The following is a 7,420-nucleotide window of genomic DNA, read 5'->3' on the forward strand; positions in this document are numbered from 1 at the left end:
CCGTCCAGCCACAAAGTCTCTTACCGAGGGCGCAGAGAGCTGTCAGCGAGATTAATTACAGTCTACAGTGCTGCCAACATACAAACATATGAAGAGGCTACTTACACCTTCAAGCTTTCAGCTTATCTCTGTACTCTTCCTGGTTGTGGCGTTCATCTCAGTAGGATGTATTATCGTCTGCTCTGGCCGATTGCTTGCATTAAGTGAAAATTGTTACTTTTCATGCTCAGGAAGAGTAGCGTTTAGTGTAACATTCACGTATATAATTAAAATAGAAGAAACCATTAAAGAAACAGGTAAAGGTCAGCTTCCAAGTTATTCATGTGTATCGCATAGTAAACTTGCCTCATTGATAAACCAGATGTTTCTGTTCAAGTGTATTTCCTTAAATTGTGACGTCGAGAAACCTACAAAACATCTGCAAGAACAAAGTGAACGTATATAGCTGGGCGTTTACTCATTGCATTGCCGGAACTTTAACTTTAAAGTTAAACGCAACTGTTTTAACTTGTACTTGAAAATGATTTACCTGATACTGACTGCTTAATATTAGCTAAGATACTTAATATTTCTCCAAATACGTTTAACAGATACTGTATAAAATATTTTTGTAACATCACTATTTTTCTACAGTAGGGGACGCCATAGACTCGTCCTTGATTGATCATGCTCTCAGGAAGCTTCACAGGCCTAATCAGCGCCAATTTGGCTTGATGAAATGAAAATGCGTTGAATATTTAGCAAGGTGGTCAAATCACTGGACACGTATGACAAAAATAGGCAATTGTAGAGGTAAAGGTGGATAAATGGGTCCCCACTTTGTTTTTTTCATGTAACACCTTTTTAGTATAATCACCTGAAATTAACAAAGCCTTTCTCTAGTATGTCCTGCAAATAGTTACATGTTTTGGTTCAACTTTTTAATAGTTAAAACAAAATTTTATTTTTCCTGATAGTCTGCATTTTGTTGCGTCAAGCATTTGTGCTGGTAATATGGGCCCCAAGGTAGTTTGAAATAAAAAGAAACAAAAATTTGAAAAAATTTTACTTAATTTTTGTGTATAATGAAAGAAAGATTCACTCTGAACAGTGTTAATTAGTCTACTGGTGGGATGATTTTTCACAGCCTATGCATAGTCTATTCACAATAGTCACACACATAAGCATCTTTTTACACGTTACAAGTGATCCTCTTTCAGCTGCAGACAATGCACCAACTTGCCTTTTTCCCCTCAGACAGATGACACGAGAAATTTTTCTTTGAACGACACTAAGACCTGACTCGTCTGCTGGCTGGGGTGGTCGAGCGGTTCTAGGCTGTACAGTCTGGAACCGCGCGACCGCTACGGTCGCAGGTTCGAATCCTGCCTCGGGCATGGATGTGTGTGATGTCCTTAGGTTAGTGAGGTTTAAGTAGTTTTAAGTTCTAGGGGACTGATGACCTCAGCAGTTAAGTCCCATAGTGCTCAGAGCCATTTTTTTACTCGTCCACATTAAAATCGTTCAAATGACTATGACCACTATGGGACTTAACATCTGAGGTCATCAGTCCCCTAGAACTTAGAACTAATTAAACCTAACTAACCTAAGGACTTCACACACATCCATGCCCGAGGCAGGATTCGAACCTGCGACCGTAGTGATCGAGCGGTTCCAGACTGAAGCGCCTAGAACCGCTCGGCCACCAGCGGCCGGTTACATTAAAAACTCTGTCTGCAGGATATTTGTAGTTACTGAACGCAGCTTCAAGTAAACTGAAGAAATTGTCGACAGCTGGTTTATTAACCTCATTAGCACGTGAAATCGAAGTTGCGGATGGCTTCAAAATAGACAGAATATTTTTATGCCCTGACATAAAATGGTCAAACCAAGTTCGACCAGAAACTTCGCCCTTTACAAATGGATTTCTTGTGCAAAGCTGGTAGGCCATGCGCCTGACGTCATTTCTGGTAAGGCTGTAGAATTTGGATTCCATAATGAGAAGATATTTAACCAGTTCGTTGGTTGGTTGGTTGGTTGGTTGGAGGAAGGAGACCAGACAGCGTGGTCATCGGTCTCATCGGAGTAGGGAAGGATGGGGAAGGAAGTCGGCCGTGCCCTTTCAGAGGAACCATCCCGGCATTTGCCTGGAGTGTTTAACCAGTTCGTCCTCTAGTCCCTGTGGTAAAACCGGTGGACGGACCATTTTAATATTAACTATTTCTTCGACCGGTTTATCGATTCGTGAAAGCCTTTGGAGCGTAGAACGAGGGACAGTACAATTTAACCGCTTTTTTAACCGCATTTTTTTCTCTTTAGTAGCTACAATAGCATTTTACATATTTGCTTTGTCCCACGATTGCCGTTTCGATTTTTTTGGTGGTACAATATGTCTTCGAGGCATCTGAAACATAACGAGTAGCAATATTTGTGAATGGTCCCATAAAATCTGATTGATTTTACGGGGCCCATAATACCAGGAGCGAAAGGGGCCCATATATCCACCCTCGACATCTTGGGAAAAACGATTTTGCCTACTGTTAGTTTGGTTCGCAACCGACGTTAATCAATGTAAAACGGCATCCCAACAACAAGCCAGATACGTACCTTACCTTAGTTTTAGTAATAACATGTTAGAAATTTGAGTTTTATTCAAATAAACACTAACCTTTCAAACTTTTGATGACAGCGAAAAAATTTACAGCACAACTACTCACAAACCATGACAGCTACTACGTCTGCACACTCTACAGTGAAGTTTGGCAACTAGTTCTAGTAGTTCATGTGCTCTCCGCTAGAATTCATGGCCTGTACTTCCAAATATGTAGGGGGCCCATAATACCAGCAGGGGCCCATTTTTCCACCTTTGCCTGTATCATTAATTGACATCATGGGAGCATTTGTACTCCAGTGTCTATTGTAAAAGTACAGCTGTGGAATGGTTAGGTGGCACACAAATGGTAATAAAAAGAATTACCAAAGGGTGACCACAGAGTCAATTTGCTGGCCAATTTTTGGCACTCGAACCTTTCCTGTGTGAATTGAAAGGAGATAATTAAGCTAGTGAGGTGGTGGCATATGCTGATTATGTTTTGGTTTTGGTGTGGGAACTCTAGAGCTGAGGTACAGGGAATGGCAAATGTGTTCCTCTCCCAGATGCATTGATGATGTGTAGGCAGTAAATCTGCAATATCCCCATAGACAATCACATATATACTGCTTGAAGGTCAACTTAGAAAATATCTGTCACATGACAAACAGTCAAATGGTAACTTGGTGCCCAAAAGGACGAAAACTAACTGCACACAACACGTTCAGATAGTTGTAGACAAAGCAAGCTAAATTTAGCACAAAACTGCCTGCGCCTCAGCAGGTAACTACACGTTAGCGCTGCATATGGCAAGGACATATCACGATGCTATTTTCACATCCATTATATACTTAGCACCAAGTGCTTGGACGCACAACTTCAGTGTGCACAGAACAGGTCGATCCTGTGACTTGAACTGAGGGGAGCAGTCATCAGGCTTACAGGGGCCTTTGGCACAACGCCAAAGTATGTTTTTCTTTTGATCATGGGGGTCTACCCAGGAGACATAACTATAAGACGTCGTGCAGCCTCCTACTGGTTACATAAGACGGATCTGGCGAAAGTCCAACAAATCTTTCACTAAAAATAACAATTTCGGTCCAATTCCTGAACTGGAACATGAATAGATGTCACAACAGTGAAACGAGCCGAGGAATCCACTCTAAGTTTTCCTGTGTAGTCGAGAAAGTCCAGTGCTTGGCCAAGTAAACACCAGTCAGTGAGAGGTGCCTTACCTAACATGACATTACCCATATCTAGTTCACCTCTCCAGTTTCAATAGGAAATGAATGACGTCTGTAACAGTGATCACATGTGAACTTCCGATCACACTATCTTTAATGGAGACGTCTATAAAGAAATTAGGAAGCCAGTAGAGTCTAATAATACACAATGTGGCTAACACCATTTCCCAGCATGAAAAATACAAATTTGCCAGGGTGTAGCAAATACAAATTTCCTCATATCCCACACAGCATAGCCATAGAAGTGTGATTTTGACTAACTAAGTACTAATGAGTGCACCTTGTACTGTGGAAGATGTGAACACAAGTCTTACATTACAGAATATGCGATGTGCAACTAGGGCCACAGTGCCACCACACTCGTTCTTCTTTTTTAAACTTTCATTTTCTTTACTTTTAGTCGATACACATCCATATAGTGTCTCAACTAATATTGTTACTGATTCACAGTGCACTCTAGTACAAAAGAAAAGTCGCACTGCAAAGAAATTATCCGAATGGATTGGAAATCAGCAGATTTGATGTACATTTATGGACAAACAAATAATTACACTTCCAGAAAGAAAGTATGATTTATTCATGAGAAAGAGATTCACAAACTGAGAAAGTCAATAACGCATTGGTCACCTCTAGCTCTTACGCAGGCAGTTATTTGGCTTGCATTAATTGATAGATTTGTTGCATCTTATCCTGAGGGATTTAATGCCAAATTCTGTTTAATTGGCAAGGTTGGTTGTCAAAATCCTGAAACGATAGGAGAGCCCTGCCCATAAATGCTCACTGTAATAGCACTGCCTATAGTAGAATTGTCTTCAGTGATGAGTCCCACTTCGAATTGAGACCCGATAATCAGTGAAGACGTATCAGGAGATGCCCCGGACAGAAGTGGGGTACCAATCCCACTGTCACCCGGCAAATGGCACAACAACTGGGAGGAATGGTCTGGGGTGCCATTTCTTTTCATAGCTGGACCCCTTTGGTTGTCATCTGCGACGCCCTGACAGCACACCGGTATGTCCACGGTACTCTCTGCCCCGTTTACTTGCCCTTTATGGCAAAACATCCTGGGCTTACATTTCAGCAAGATGTGCCCACTCACACATGCGGAAACTTTCTAGTGCTTATCCATGTGCTTGCCAAAACCTACCTTCTCCAGAAAGGTCGCCGGATCCCTCCCCAGTTGAGAATGTTTGGAACAGTATGGGTAAGGCCCTCCTACTGTCTCAGGATTCTGACGATCTAATGCAGCAATTGGACAAACTGGGGAGATATTCGTCAGGACAGCGAACAACTCTATCAATCAGTGCCAAGTCAAATAACTGCTTGCATAAGGGCCAGGTGGACGAACTCGTTATTGACTTGCTCAATTTGTGAAATTCTTTCTCTAGAAAAAAAATCATCCAGTTGTAATCATTTGCTTGTCTGCACATCACATCAACCGATTTCCTTCCCATTCAGTTAATTCCTTCCTCATGTGTGTCTTTTTTGGTTTTCTTCTGAGTCTGCATTTATGAATATAATGACATTTCTTTTTACCGTTGCTTACTTGTTATTTTTATTATTTTTATTTTTATTATTTTATTTTTATTATTTTTATTATTTTTATTTCTTTACTTTCTCAGATGTTAAGTCTGGTTAAAAATGGAAAGTGACGCGGACCTTGATCAAGCGTCACTTCCTTTTAACTGTATGGTATACGTTATATTGCATTTAGGAACTTTCGGGTAATTGAACATGTATCAATAATTACGGATTTCTGTAGTTGTATATAGAAGTTTGGATGTAGCTGTATTGCATTGATGTACTGGTGGATATTGTCTGGTATGACTCCTGTAGTTGATAGTATAATTGGTATAATGTCAACTTTATTCTGATGCCAAATGTCCTTGACTTCCTCAGCCAGTTGATAATTGGTATAATGTCAACTTTATTCTGATGCCAAATGTCCTTTACTTCCTCAGCCAGTTGGATGTATTTTTCAATTCTTTCTCCTGTTTTCTTTTGTGTATTTGTTGTATTGGGTATGGATATTTCGATTAGTTGTGTTAATTTCTTCTTTTTATTGGTGAATATGATGTCAGGTTTGTTATGTGGTGTTGTTTTATCTGTTACAATGGTTCTGTTCCAGTATAATTTGTATTCATTATTCTCCAGTACATTTTGTGGTGCATACTTGTATGTGGGAACGTGTTGTTTTATAAGTTTATGTTGTAAGGCAAGCTGTTGATGTTTTATTTTTGCTACATTGTCATGTCTTCTGGGGTATTCTGTATTTGCTAGTATTGTACACCCGCTTGCGATGTGATCTAATGTTTCTATTTGTTGTTTGCAAAGTCTACATTTATCTGTTGTGGTATTGGGATCTTTAATAATATGCTTGCTGTAATATCTGGTGTTTATTGTTTGATCCTGTATTGCAATCATGAATCCTTCCGTCTCATATTGGCTTTTCCTAGCCATGTGTTGGATGCATCTTGATCGATGTGTGGCTGTGTTAGATGATACGGGTGCTTGCCATGTAGTGTTTTCTTTTTCCAATTTACTTTCTTCGTATCTGTTGATGTTATGTGATCTAAAGGGTTGTAGAAGTGGTTATGAAATTGCAGTGGTGTAGCCGATGTACACTCCTGGAAATGGAAAAAAGAACACATTGACACCGGTGTGTCAGACCCACCATACTTGCTCCGGACACTGCGAGAGGGCTGTACAAGCAATGATCACACGCACGGCACAGCGGACACACCAGGAACCGCGGTGTTGGCCGTCGAATGGCGCTAGCTGCGCAGCATTTGTGCACCGCCGCCGTCAGTGTCAGCCAGTTTGCCGTGGCATACGGAGCACCATCGCAATATTTAACACTGGTAGCATGCCGCGACAGCGTGGACGTGAACCGTATGTGCAGTTGACGGACTTTGAGCGAGGGCGTATAGTGGGCATGCGGGAGGCCGGGTGGACGTACCGCCGAATTGCTCAACACGTGGGGCGTGAGGTCTCCACAGTACATCGATGTTGTCGCCAGTGGTCGGCGGAAGGTGCACGTGCCCGTCGACCTGGGACCGGACCGCAGCGATGCACGGATGCACGCCAAGACCGTAGGATCCTACGCAGTGCCGTAGGGGACCGCACCGCCACTTACCAGCAAATTAGGGACACTGTTGCTCCTGGGGTATCGGCGAGGACCATTCGCAACCGTCTCCATGAAGCTGGGCTACGGTCCCGCACACCGTTAGGCCGTCTTCCGCTCACGCCCCAACATCGTGCAGCCCGCTTCCAGTGGTGTCGCGACAGGCGTGAATGGAGGGACGAATGGAGACGTGTCGTCTTCAGCGATGAGAGTCGCTTCTGCCTTGGTGCCAATGATGGTCGTATGCGTGTTTGGCGCCGTGCAGGTGAGCACCACAATCAGGACTGCATACGACCGAGGCACATAGGGCCAACAACCGGCATCATGGTGTGGAGAGCGATCTGCTACACTGGCCGTACACCACTGGTGATCGTCGAGGGGACACTGAATAGTGCACGGTACATCCAAACCGTCATCGAACCCATCGTTCTACCATTCCTAGACCGGCAAGGGAACTTGCTGTTCCAACAGGACAATGCACGT

This window comes from Schistocerca nitens, chromosome 10 (assembly GCF_023898315.1).
Source record: "Schistocerca nitens isolate TAMUIC-IGC-003100 chromosome 10, iqSchNite1.1, whole genome shotgun sequence".
Taxonomy (NCBI): domain Eukaryota; kingdom Metazoa; phylum Arthropoda; class Insecta; order Orthoptera; family Acrididae; genus Schistocerca; species Schistocerca nitens.